The sequence below is a fragment of the Xenopus tropicalis genome, chromosome 3 (genome assembly GCF_000004195.4).
Source record: "Xenopus tropicalis strain Nigerian chromosome 3, UCB_Xtro_10.0, whole genome shotgun sequence".
In the NCBI taxonomy this organism is placed as follows: Eukaryota; Metazoa; Chordata; class Amphibia; order Anura; family Pipidae; genus Xenopus; species Xenopus tropicalis.
The window spans coordinates 82687759-82701867 of NC_030679.2; the positions used below are offsets into that span (position 1 = coordinate 82687759).

The 14109-nt window shown below is 34.9% G+C and overlaps 1 protein-coding gene across 30 annotated transcripts in view; it reads right to left on the bottom strand.

The window, feature by feature from the left end:
• Positions 1-14109, bottom strand: part of celf2 (CUGBP, Elav-like family member 2) — a 278315-nt gene that overhangs the window by 57834 nt on the left and 206372 nt on the right.

A 14109-nucleotide genomic window follows, 5' to 3' on the forward strand; every position in this document is an offset into this window, starting at 1 on the left:
TACAATCTAAAGAATTAGCACATTAACCACAAAAGTACATTTTCTATTTACTGCATAAAGTTTTTGGAATATCTTAATCTTATCATATCTTAATATCATAGTAAACATAGTCAATTTGGGTTGAAAAAAGGCCATCAAATTCAACCCTTTCAAATAAACCACAGTGCACATGTATACACACTCTAATACTAACCTATCTATACACTCACAATATATAAACTAATTGTAAATTTTTCTAGCCCATTAGCCTTGGATACTATGCTTGTTCAAGAAATCATCCAAGCCCCTCTTATAGGCATTAACAGAATCTGCCATAACAACAACACTCATTCTACAACCTCACTGCCCTCACCATGAAAAACTACTTACGCTACTTCAAATGGAATTTCTGTTCCTCTAAATTAAAGGGGTGGCCTCTGGTGCCTCTCTTTTGCATTTTAAACATTTTTGCTAAAGTTTGCAAAACATAAAAAATACCAAGGGACCCAGCAGTTAGAATGCAAATGCTTATTACAGCAATCTTCAGACTAATATGCATTATATTTATCATGATTTATTTTCTGCTGTTAGACCCTACTGTACTGTATGATTACCCTCATACAAACACTGTGAATCTTATATTTAGTTGTCAGTAGCTTTTTTCTTATACCATGCAGTACTCCACACAGGATCCTGAAACTGTTAGAGCCATAAATTAGCAAACTAAATAAGGACAAACTGGTAGGAGCAGATCTACAGTTTGCCCACATGTTTTAATCTTATAAAGAAAGATCTTTATGAATTCTAAAAATTAAGTTTTTTGTCTTTTCTGTCTTTGATAAAGAGCCACTGGGACATCATTTTATTTCCCATTGGTGATCCTCTAATAGATGTGTTATGATATGAATGTTTGTTTATTGTTTACATTGCTTTGACTTGTTTTTTTCTAGATTCCATCTACATGTTACTGGTTCTACTTTTAGACCTGGACAAGGAAACATTTTTTCGCCAAGTCCAACAAATTATTATTGTCCACTGTCTTGCTGTATACCATAATCCTTGACCCTACAATGGTGCCATTGCTTCAATGCTATGGGCCCCAGCTAAAGAAGCTCTGACAGCTTTTTCTTGCTTCTTTTATTACATACTTAAAAATACTGTACTAATTTACTGTACTCTGTTATAAATGTTTTGCACAGAAAGAAACTGCTCATCTCATTATAAACAGCAACCAAATAAACAAACTGTCTCTAGTTGCAAATGGTGTAATAGGCCCTTTAAAGAGTGACACCTTTAAAAAACATGTCCTTGTTTGAGGATGACACATTTTGTTAGAAAAAGAGTATTCTTTATGGTACAGCCACTCAACTTCTAAGCCAACACACTTGGGAAGTCATGTAATATATGTGGCTTGAAACCCAAATTTCAAAAACATATCACAAAATATACAAAAGTAGTTTTATTCATCTTGTGCTTGCAAGGAAATTTCGGATGACTTCGGAAAACGAAGTGTTGCACTTGTTCTTCCCACAGGTGATTCACTATTGCAGGTGGAAAAGCATTCTGGGGGGATTTAACCACTTGTGACGAATCTGCCTTATTCATGGTAACAGGAAACATTAACACTGAATTCAAGCCACCAGGTTGAATAGTTTTAAAAATTAAAATCCATTTTACCTCTCTTTTATTAAGAAGGCTAGATTATTTCTGGGTTGCCTCTACAACCTAAAAATACTAGGTTTACCTTTCTTTCCCTTTTGTAATGAAATAATTCTATTAGTAGATTTAAACTTAAAGGAACAGTAACACCAACAAATTAAAGAGTTTTAAAGTAAAAGAAATATAATGTACTGTTGCCCTGCAGAATACAATAGTGTTTTATCTGTTATCTGCTAAGTGCCTGTGCCTTTTCTCCTTTGAATGGCTGCCCCCGTGGCTACACAGCTGCATTCTTTATATAAACCATAGTAGTGTTTCTGAGGCAAACACACCAGTTGTACCAGTGCAGGGCAGCAGTACATTATATTGGAATTTCTTTCATACACTTGAATTTTTTGTTTAGTAATATATAGTTTAGTAATATATAGCAACCAAATTTTAAGGTAGGGTACTGTTCTGTGGTTTGAAAGCATGTAACTGATCAACTACGTGACCTACAGCAAACTTTGCACCTGTTTATTTAAAGCCCAAGATATATACATCCCACTGGGTACTACATTTTCAAAATGGTTTAAAGTATTTGATCCTGTTTCCGACACAAGCATATTTACAAACAGCTTTTTACACAGGAATATTTCTTTCAGTATTGTTATCCCTATAGAAAAGCCCCTGGAAATACCCATTGATTTAACAAAGATCTACTGTTTTCTTCTATGACCAAAGGAAAAAAGCTTTTTCTTTTTAATTGCAGCTATTCTCTTTGGTGGTAGTGTCTGCTGGCAGCCACAGCTATCATTTTGTCTTTGTTAGACTCCCAATTTAGCTAGAAGGTAGAACATCAGGGATAATTGTGAATACTTTCACAGCAGTCTCAGGAATGAAGTTACATGTAGGCTGAAACTTAAGACATATATCAAATACGACCTTATGATACAGCATATCTGGTGCCACAGAACAAGCTTAGCTCCCGGTCACTGAAGGTTATGGCAAGGATATTAATAGCTGCTATTGTTGAGGCATTTTTCAGCACTAAAGTATACAGCAGACTTACTGACTAGAACACTGTTTATGTGGAAATGTAAGGGTGAATTAGAGCAACACTGTTTATGTTGAAAACCTATAATAATCATTTTAGGGAAGTCATAACTCGAGAAAAGGGGGCAGATTTATCAAGATGAAAAATTACCCTACTCTCTATTCATTTCTATGTGGTTTTTAAAGGCCTATTTATCAATGGGTGAAAGTTAGAGTTTACCATTTCATAAGTATTCCTCTAAAAATCCTACATGAATACATAGAAAGTGGTTTTACCAATGGTCATATTTTTTTCCTGCAATTTTTTTTCCGTGTGTTCCAAAAACATGCAAATTTCTAATCTAAAAGCTATTGTGGTAATGTAGAAGTCAATGGGGGAAACAGTATGAGGGTGATAGGTGCATTTAATGAAGATTGAGCAACTACTCAAGACTACTAAAGCATAACTCCAAAGTTGTAACAAAATTGTTGTAACAAAATGTCAAACAAACCTGTTTTGTCAGAAGAAATGAGCAAAAATCCCAGCCACATACAGTTCTTTAAAAAGCTTATGGAAAACTAGCCTAAGCACTTGGTTCAAGTTAAACAATAAAAAGGCAATGCCACTAAATAGTAACAAAGTGTATGTAAACTTTTAACTCACAGGAAATCCAATATGGTAGTTTAGCCCATAATGGCACATAACTCACAAAACGTTTTATTCAATTTGTTGGCCTCTAGTTACATCACTGCTCAGTTTTATGAAACCCCCAAAGCATACTTTATATTACATTTGTGGCAAAATATTGATTTATTATCTTTAATTTAATAGAGTTTAGATCAAATATTTCGCTATGTAATTTTCATCACGCTAATAATAAATAAATAGTTTATGGATTAAAAAAAAAAAACATTTAATACATTTAAACTGTTTTATATAACAAGATGTGTCATAAGAACTGCAGGCAAAAACATCTCTCTTCAAAGTGCGCTTCTTCAAAGAGAATTTTATGGATCATTTTGTTCACTAATTTATATATAGCAACTTCACTCCATCCCTTTGGGCTACTCTGATCACAAAGGGGATTCCACAACCATCTAAATGGCCAAAGAGTGAGTGACAGATCAGATAGATCCACTATTCACTCCTTCAGTGTCAGTTTCACATCTAAATCTGAACATGAACATTACGAACTTAGTCCTCTGAGCATCATATCTTTGTGGGAATATGAGAATCATTTAAAGATACCCTGCCCCTTTCAAAAATTTTTTTTTAATAGAAGTTTAATAGAAGTATATTATTTATCATGACTGATTTGCTGTTGATTGGCTAAAGGAAAAACACAATGCTTACATAATACCTGTACCTCTAACCCCTGACTGCAACAATCCACCTGTCTAAATATTAAGTATCATGTGTTGTTATAGTCAAAGACAAGTTGGCCCACACATGCTGAGGAAGGTTGCTCTCAAGCTGCATGAAATGCTTAGATAAAACCTTACTACACCCATTAGTATCCATGTATTATATTAATAATTGATATTTCAATATATTCAGCTAGATTACATTTACTTTAACGTTCCTAGCTAAGCTTTCAATTTCATTTTGATTCCTTTCTGGTACAAACTGAATGGGGTGGTAAAACCTATTCATTTTCCTCTTCTAGGATAGCCTGCAAATTGTATGTTGAGTGCAAGGAGCAAATCTTTTTCAGTTTGTGGCAGGATGGTACCAATTAGTAACTTGTATAGAGAAACTTGTGTTTTTAAAAAAAATTAGGGTTGAAGGTTTTGGGTGACTACACATGAAAGACTACAAAGTATATTTGCCCTTTATGTTTACAGGATAATTTAGCTTCAGTCTAATTAGTAGGTGATAATTCTGTTTTTCTGAATACTCAACTCCATGGTTAGTATGGAGGTTAATTATTGTAGGTCAAAGATTTCATGATTTCTTTATCCAGAGTACAAAATTTGATGAGAATCAAAGCGAGAACATTTAAGATCCCCTTTTTGCTAAACTACCTGTGTTCTCATATGTTTTTGCAAGATGCTTTAAATATCTCAGCAACAGAAAAACTTTCAAAAATCCATTGTAGAGCTGTAATGTATAAAGCAGAGGGGACACAGCAAATTATCCATCAACATGCACCAGCAATAGCATGCGGAAAGATAGAAGCCCTTTTTAGAGCATTGCTTTAGGAAGAAGGCATTGGATAGCTAGTAAGTGAAGTTGTGTGCTCTACTGAGAAGTATTCTGGGATAACAATGCACCAAATCCGGATTCTCTTTTGCAGGATTCCAACTTCTGCTGAATTCTAGTGCCTGGACAAACAAAGTCCGAACTCTTCATATGTGATTTTTGATCAGTGGACAACTTACAGCGACATGTATGTACCAATTATATAAGTTATTTTGCTCAGTTACATCTTTTGTGTCAGATTCAGAATTGGGCCAAATCCTAATATTGTGGATTTAGTGCATCCTTTGTTTGGGTTAGACACCAATGAGACTGTAGGGATCAAGTTCTTAGGCTTAGTGTAGTGGGAAATTCTTAGGCGGCAACACAAAGTTCAGGTATACTGTGGACTAGACACTTGGCAGTAAGATTAACCCAACTGTATAGTAGCCATTAATTGTGTACTGATATATTGAGCCTGCTATACCAAAACATTCCTGTGTACTAAGTCCTAATCTGAAGATTGTTCTCAGCAAGGTTTTTGCTTCTTTAAGATCCACTGGTACTCGATAATCTTGTGGAAAATGTGTGATTCAGCTTGAAGACTCTCCCCTCCTTGTGTGGTCCCCCATCTGTAGGCCACAAAAACTCCAGCCCTTGGTACCACAAAAGTTGGACAGGACTGCTACAATAAACAAAGCACTGCAAATAAATGCTCAGTTTTGGCCTATGGGCCAGTTATGGAAACGCGCTTTCCAGAATTTCCCTAGGGACAACAATAAAGCCCATTGTTTGGTCCCAGCAAAAGTATGTATGTATGTATGTATGTATATCTTTATTTATAAAGCGCTACTTATGTACGCAGCGCTGTACAGTAGAATAAATTAATACAAACAGGGGGTTAATAAGATAATAGATAATTAATAGTGAATTAATTCTCTTTAAAAATGGCTACTAACTTTGTTGTAAGAAAACAAAATATCATGGTATTATTTTGACTTAGATATTTATCTGATTTTACAGGGTTAACCAATGCATTCTTGATAAACTCTCTATCTGGGGAGTTGAGAGAGGTTTTAAAGAGATGATCCTTTGATTGCTAATAATCTTGTATTTGTTGGAAATAAAGCTGATGCTCTTGTATTATCAGTGGGTTGCTACTACTATACAGTAAAATCTAGGCCCCTGCAGATGTGCACTGATAATGGAACATTATTAATGGAGCACAGTTTGCTTTTACAAAGGTAGACATTGCAAATTGCCATGCATCAAACCTACCCCAGTACTGTAAAACTGAATTGTTATGCAGTGCTTTGTGCTCAGTTAATGCAAACTTAAATTCTTTTCCCCCTTAACGCTTTAAGTATTTGGAATTCCCCTTTTTATGATTGTATTCCTTCTGTTCTGTAAATGGCATGCAAATTCAATTCATTGTTAATGAGCAGGCTGTCAGAGTTAGTTTTGAAGTACAGCTACGAAGTCAGGATTTTTCCCCGCGAGACTCTCCAGTGCACATATTTATTTTTATTATTGTGCAAATTATTTTAGCTGAGTTGTATTTCCATTTTAGTGGTTTCATGATTTTTCCTTTTTATTTGTTGGGACACTTTTTTTTTTTTAAAGGCAAATCCCCTTGAAAGAGAAAAATACAAATTTGCTGCAATAAATCAATAGTGTTAAAAGAGTGTGTGAATATTTAGGCTTTTATTTTTTTTGTGTTCTTTAGCTGCACTGTCTGCTGCTTCTTAATATATTTAGGCTTAGGATGCTGTTCTGTAAAGGTGATATAGATTAAACATGTCTGAATACAGCATGTAATGTTTTTCAGGTATACACAGCCTGATTATAGACCACAAAAAGAAACACACTCTAAATAAATAGAGTGAATTTGCTAAATACCTCTGTATTCAAATGCAAGTAATAATAAGGGCTATGGTGCACTAGGCACCTAAAAGCACCTCTCATATCTTCAGCGGAAACCAATTAACCACCTGTAATGGGGCCTTTTTTAGCCTGAATGTGTTCTAATGTTCATTTTTGGTATGAGAACTGCCAGTATTGGAGGTGTCCAGTATCCCATCAAATTCAATGGGTGAGCAGTTTCAGGCTAAAATATACCAGCAGGACAACACTGCATAGGCCTTCAGCCTAAAACACAAATAACAATCTACCTAATGTAAAAATTAACAAGGAACTAAGAACGGAAAGGACTGCAAATGTTGTGAATTTTTACACTTATACACATGCGCACTGATATAAGGGGCAGTATAAATCAATTGTCAACATTAGTTCAATTAATGGTGTCTGCTGAATGTTTACCCCCTTGTTTTACTTAAAGGAAAAATATACCAGTGAGCAATGTAGGTCTCTATAAAATACTCATATGGAAAACCCTGCTTCATCTTAATAAACTATTTTTAGAAAAATATACTTGTTTTGTAGTATGTGCTATTGGGAAATCCCAAATAGAAAACTACCATTTTAGGTACCAAGGGATTATAAGATTCACTGTGCACATAAACACACCAAGGGCACACATACACATTAGGTCAGCCAGCTAATGGACAAAGTTCTGCCTTTAACTCCCACACTTCTTCCTTTTACAGTTAGAGCTGCAGTATTTCCTGTCAGGTGATCTCTGAGGGAGCACACAAATAACAAAATGGTGGCTCAAGGTAAAATATGTAAAAGGTGATGAATAGTCATCAAGCACAAAATGGACTATAAGTTTTAAGAATTAAATATTTTTGTAAGATAACTTCCCACTTTATGTTCCTTATAGGTTAAAAGAAAAGCAACACTTTTTTTTGCTAATAGTTTTCCCTTTAAGAGATTACTGTACTATTATTGCCTAAATCTCTGCTTTCCGTTTTTCTATGAAGGTTATATGCTTGCTGATTAAGCTTTGCAAAAAACTCTATTGCTTTCATGCTTGTCCTGTACTGCCATCATCCCGATACAGGAATACCACAGGGGGAAGTGAGGTATTTATCAAGGAGTGCATAAAGAAATAAATGAAAACACACACACACACACACACACATATATATATATATATATATATATATATATATATATATATATATATATATATATATATATATAATTTTATAAAAGCCTGGCTATTTTTAATACCTGGGGTCCACAGCAACTTTGTTTTCTGGGCCCCAGTCGTGTTTACAAAGGGTAAAACTTGAACTATTTAGTGGTATGGGGCCTATACCTATTAATTAAAGCCTTTTACATTACAATACAGTATATCAGTGGATTAGTGGATGTTACTGGTTCTCACAGCAAATTAAGGGCCCTAAAATATTTGTAAGTTGACTATTTTACCAAGATATCATAAAATTGCTCAATAATTAAGGCCTTTCTGGGCCCTCCTACAACCGCAGGGTCTTCTTCCTGCCCCTGCAGTATATACAGTATATGCCATGTACTCATAGTTATGTATACACAAACTAGTTTTATGACATACCTCTTCTATTTTCTATAATTACATTTAGGGCTTATAAATGAATAAAATGCATAATTTTGTTATTTACTTCTAAGAACATTTTGAGATGAATATCTTTTAACACATCGCTGTGATTTTATATATTCACCTCTCGATTCAACATGGTCTGTATTAATTAACAACTTTTCTTGTTGGTGTGAACATATGGCTTTTAATTACCATCTGACAAATCTGTGAATATTTTTGCCATGCATAGCAAAATATGTTGTCCACATTTCAGAATGAGAGCTAAGATCTCCAAAAATAAATTGTTTGTAAATGAATATATTACCTAATATTCAGCTACAAAAACTCTTTCATTTCAAACAGGCTATTGCCATTACAGATAATGTAGTTTGATTAATGCTGACATGCTGCCATCATTTTCACATTATAATAATTATTATATATCATTTACAAAATTGCATTATGTTATATGCCTCATTGCTGTGCATAAATATGTAGAAAAGCTCTGCTTACCCTTTTCTTTAATGATTAATCCTGGCCCTGTAAATTTATGCTGTGTCTTACAGTGAGGCACTACCGATGTCACAACCTTTACAATCTGCAAGAGGGCAATGACCTACCCAGCAGTATGCAGTAAGCAGTATGCTTTGCCACTCAAATATGTAAAAGAAGATATATCTTTGTTTAAAAAGAAGAATAATAAGTCACTCCTCTTCTTTGGATTGAGCTGTTGCCTGGGATTGTATCCGCTTAAATATTCTTCCTTCTCCTCTGTAAATGTTTTCCATTAGGGAAATGGAGGAACCCCCCACCCCATATACCATTGCCATTGGAGTTGTTTCACTGGATAAAGAGCCCCAGAGGAATAACTATGGGAATTTTTGTTTTTTATATTATCATCACGGCAGGGAATGTGCAGTAATAACCTATATACACTGTAGTGATAGATAGGACTGCAGCCCTATCTTGAGTACCCATTGTGTACATGAGATCTGGACTGTGAGTTTTCATCAGTTACACATGTAGCTCATCCCTTCAAGATTCAAGGAAGCCACAGCATGGACTGATCAAATATAACAATAGCTGCCAGACATCTTTTCCTTACTTGCTTGCAGCCTTTTTCTGCTTCAGTACCATTGGGAGTTGGTGAGATATCTTTGCCTTCACACAACCCAGGGTGCCCTAAATTGGTGTTTCAACACACAGCTTTGCCTGCAATACACTGACACCACCACTTAACTCTTGCTGATCTCGTAGTGTGCACACTTACACTTTCTATGAGAACCTTGGACATTTTGTGCTATGCTAGACCAACTGGTTATTTTATTTTGGTTGTATCCCTCGGGTTTTGTGCATTGAGTTTATTGTAACAATTATTGTTTTGTTCTCATAGTAATATATGTTTATGACTGTTTTATTATAATTAACTTCAATAAATAATTTAGTATATCCTACTGCCTGTGTATAGTGGGGTTTTCAGCATGACTATGGCATTGCTTGGTATAGTGGAAGTCAATAGCATGAGAAAGTTGGACTCACGTTTTTTTAAATTTTACATTAGCCTGTATTTTTACTACCAAAACTATAGTATGAATCCTGGGGCACTTCTTTGTCTACTCAGAAATGGGACAAACTTCAGTTTGCCCATGTGTTAGTTGTGTTGTTGGAGGATAGGGGAAGAAGCATTGGTGGAGAAACATTGGGGGCTTTACTGGTCTCACATTTTTTTCTGAGTCCCTGCAACTAAAAGCAAGCCTGAAGACATAGATGCTAGGGGCAATGATCTGGGCTAAGTTAGGAAAGTCGATCTAATATACACTATATAAAGCGGGACATTGCAAGCTGTTGCACACTGCTGGGTGGAAAGGTGGTTGTGCCTTTGGGGGTAATGTCCAGGAAAGGATGGCAGTGGGCCATTGAGAAATGGAGCAACAAAACTCTGATTATCTGTAAACAGATAGGAAGAGTGGTGTTGGTGTTTATGTTTAGGCATAGAGAAATTGAGAAATACAATTCTAGTCTTCTTAGGAATAATGGAGTGCATCTCAACCCAATAGTTTTAGATATGTAATATGGTTTTGAAGTCAATCATTTAAATGGCATTGGCTGTTCTGGGACATAAATCCAGCTGTGTTTTAAGCTTATTTAAAAATAATTTCAGAAATTAGCTTTATTTAAAGAACTAAGAGTTAAAATAATAAATACTTTACTAATGTGTAATCCCTTCAGCCTTGTCAAAATTTTTATATTACAGCTTTGACAATATAACTTTTTATACAGCAAAAACACAAGGTAACAGCTACTTTGTGAACCTGCACCATTAATGTAACAGCCAATTAAATCCAGGTCATTGGTTGTTATGACCCAGGTTTGTCATTTTTGACTCCTAATTCTATTGTAACAAAGTTGCCAGCAAACTAGAAAATGAAAATTCACAAGTCCTGCTGGATCATTATTACATCTTGATGTGCAGTGAGTTAGCATATTCACTACATACAAGTTAATCATTATTAGACTTGATGTGCACTCTTCAATAGATTCTTCTTGATTAAAATCAATATTTTGCATTAAAATGCCATTTCTGCTCTGCAGTCCCCAAATCTCACCGACTGTGGTTGCTGGAATTTGACATCCTTGCTTCACTAAGCATTTCTCTGTGAAACGTGCTCTAATTAACTTCTTTCTTATTTCCCACAGGAGAACATATGAACCTTGTAAAAATCACTGGGTAAAATGTATTGCATCTTATAATAGTATCCATTAGTGTTTGCCAAACACAGAAACTCTATTAACTTATCTGCATGATCAACAATTATTTGATATTTACTATGTTCAGATTGTTGCACTGGACATTAACTCTTGCAGGGAGCCTTGTGATGCACTGAAATGCTAAAGTTGGGCATATGCAGAAAGTTATGCTTGTTTAGTAAGTAAGTCTTTTCCCACTCTGGCCAAAAAAATGGTTGGTCCGACAGAATGATCCAACTCCTTTTCCCCAGGTGGTGGTACAAATGGGGATGATGCAAGATTTGTTCCCATGGCTAACAATTGGATCACAATAAGGGCCTATATAGTTTTCGTGGGATAGGTTTATATCTATGGCCCAATGCTATCCTCGGCCTGACCAGATATTGTTGGGCAAGCTGTCTTTTCGATCATTGCATTGCTGATTGAAACAGGGCAGTGCTTATCCAATGTGTGTGCCCAATTTTATTAATTAAAAGCCCCCATATAGAAATCATTTTAGATATTATCTTTATTAAAGCGGTGTGTTCTATGATAGTAAAACCATTTCAAAAGGCTTACATTTAGATGCTCATTTTAGCAATATACACAAGTTTAAAAATATGCATGGTTGCAAAGTTATTGGTTATTGTTTGGACCAGCATACCATCCCTACCCCCACTCTTCAGCATGCCAGTCTTTCCCCATACCTCTGACACATTCCCCCATATGTAATAAAAGGCACTAAGTTTGCAAAGGGTTGTTTTAATAAAAGGGGGCATTTGTCCAGGGCACACCATCAAACATTTCATTTTCTATTTTTCTTTAATGTGGGTATGTTATAAGCTAATTTATATACTCAGTGTCAATATACCAGCTAGCCTGGTCTGCTTCCTCTTTAATTTAAACAAAAAGGACACATGGCTTTATTGTTTTATATTGTTGGAAAGTACAATGGCTAAGTGAGGGCTAATACCAGATCATACTGTTCTACTTTAATTACAAAATGGCACTTAACTTGAAATTTGTTGCTTTTGTTTTTAACTTTAATTTTTATTGGTTTTCCAAGACAATACACATTCCATGTTCAGAATTTACTTTACCCAATAATATGACATATTATATCATAACCAATACATGAAAATACAGACTGAAATGTCAGTCTTTTAGAATTATTATATTTCCATAAGTAGTTTCCATAGTTGATAAGCCTTTTGTATATGACTTTTTTAAACTAAGCCTCTTGGTGTTGCTAATTCATACTCCAAATTATTAATAACTTCTTTTTTCAATTGAGTAATACTTGGTATATCCTGATTTTTTTAGTAGAATTTGTCACAAAGAAAAGTGCATATTCAATTCCACATGTCCATTGCTGCTTTACTTTCTACTCTGTGCCCAAGTTCTGTTTAATTACATTTACTGTGTGCCCACATCTGTTTTTACCTCACCCACACCCTCATTGCCCCTTAACTTCATCCACCCTCAGGCCCACAATTACACTAGGGACCATGAACCTTTAGTTATGTTATTAGTGTGGGGAATTAGGTTGGAGGGCCTGAGTGAGATGCCCTTGTTGCACTTCAATTGTTGTAAAGTCAGTCTCAATACTCTTTGTGCTACATTTATTATCTACTGTTGCCCACCCGTTTGCATTTTAAAATACAGTTTTACTTTTCTTTTTTACTGATTTAACAATTGGTCTTTAGCTCAATTATTATTATATGATGACACTTTTTTCATTTAAATATGGCATTTTCCTGATTACAAGTCTGAGAATCAATACATTTCATGAATATCTTTCGGTTTTTGTGTAAATTTAAAAAAGTTATAACTCAACTGGTACTAAATTTCACCACTATATATGCTGATCAAAAAAATATACTTCCCAGAATTAATGAGGTGGTGCACCTAATGACTGATCATGCTTAGCAGGACTCTAATTGCCAGTTAGTAGGAAGATGTATCTAAAAACTAATTGGAAGAAGATGGAATATACACATCAAACATTGATATGAGATCTTTTAGGACAAGGCAAAATAACCTGAAATATGATTTTGCTTTATAGAAGGTATTTACATTTGAGCTTTAAAAATACTCCAGCTCCTGCTGACATAAAAATAAGTCTATTAAAACATCATTAAGAGGCAGATTTGTATTCCCTGAGCCTTAGTAGGTTGCTGATGTCACTTTAATATGAAGTTTTCAATTTGCTTAGCTCTAAAGCACATATTCAAAGGTTATTCTTCATATAATTCTCACCTAGTGCAATGCAGCTCTTTTAGAGGCCTGAAAGCATTTGCGTAAAAAAAAGAATTTTGTATTGCCAAGTGCAGAACAGAGATTAAGTGGGAGTAGAACAACTGCTCTGATGAAAGGACAATCTGTAGCGCCTGGGGAGCCAACTGGATTGGAGGAAATATGCACATTAGGGGGAGGCAACACAGTGAGTTGGAAAAAAGCAACAGATTTTGAAATACAAACTGATTTACACATAATTAATGCGAACACTTATGAATTGATCAAATGTGTTCTCAGATACCTAATGCTTCATTGTGACTGCAGTTTTTTTAAAATATTAGCTCAAACAATCATGTGAACAAATCTTATATATATAGAAAGAGAGATATACAACCTTTACATAGTTTCACAGAATTAAGTATGATCTATGGAACTTTTTAGAGCACTGACTTTACCTTTGGGGCTCTTTCAATGTTTTTGGACTTTAACCACGATACATGATAGGGCTAATTTACATCTGCAAGTGCAGTGACCAAAGTGCAATTTTCTCCACTGCAATTGTGCAATTGCAGCAAATATTTTCAGTGTCTGTCTGGTGTCATTTTCATTGTTTGCTGGATATATATACATATATATATGTATATATGTATATATGTATATATATATATACTTGCACTATGTTTTAGCATTGGCAGTAAGCTCTAACATCCCCTAGCACAAATAGGAGCTCGCCCTGCTCAAAGCAGTCATACACATCCTGATGAATTGGCACATTTGGAAAAAACAAACATGACTTTGATAAATGTGTCAATATGTTAAATATTTTCAGATACTTGACAGCCATGAAAGT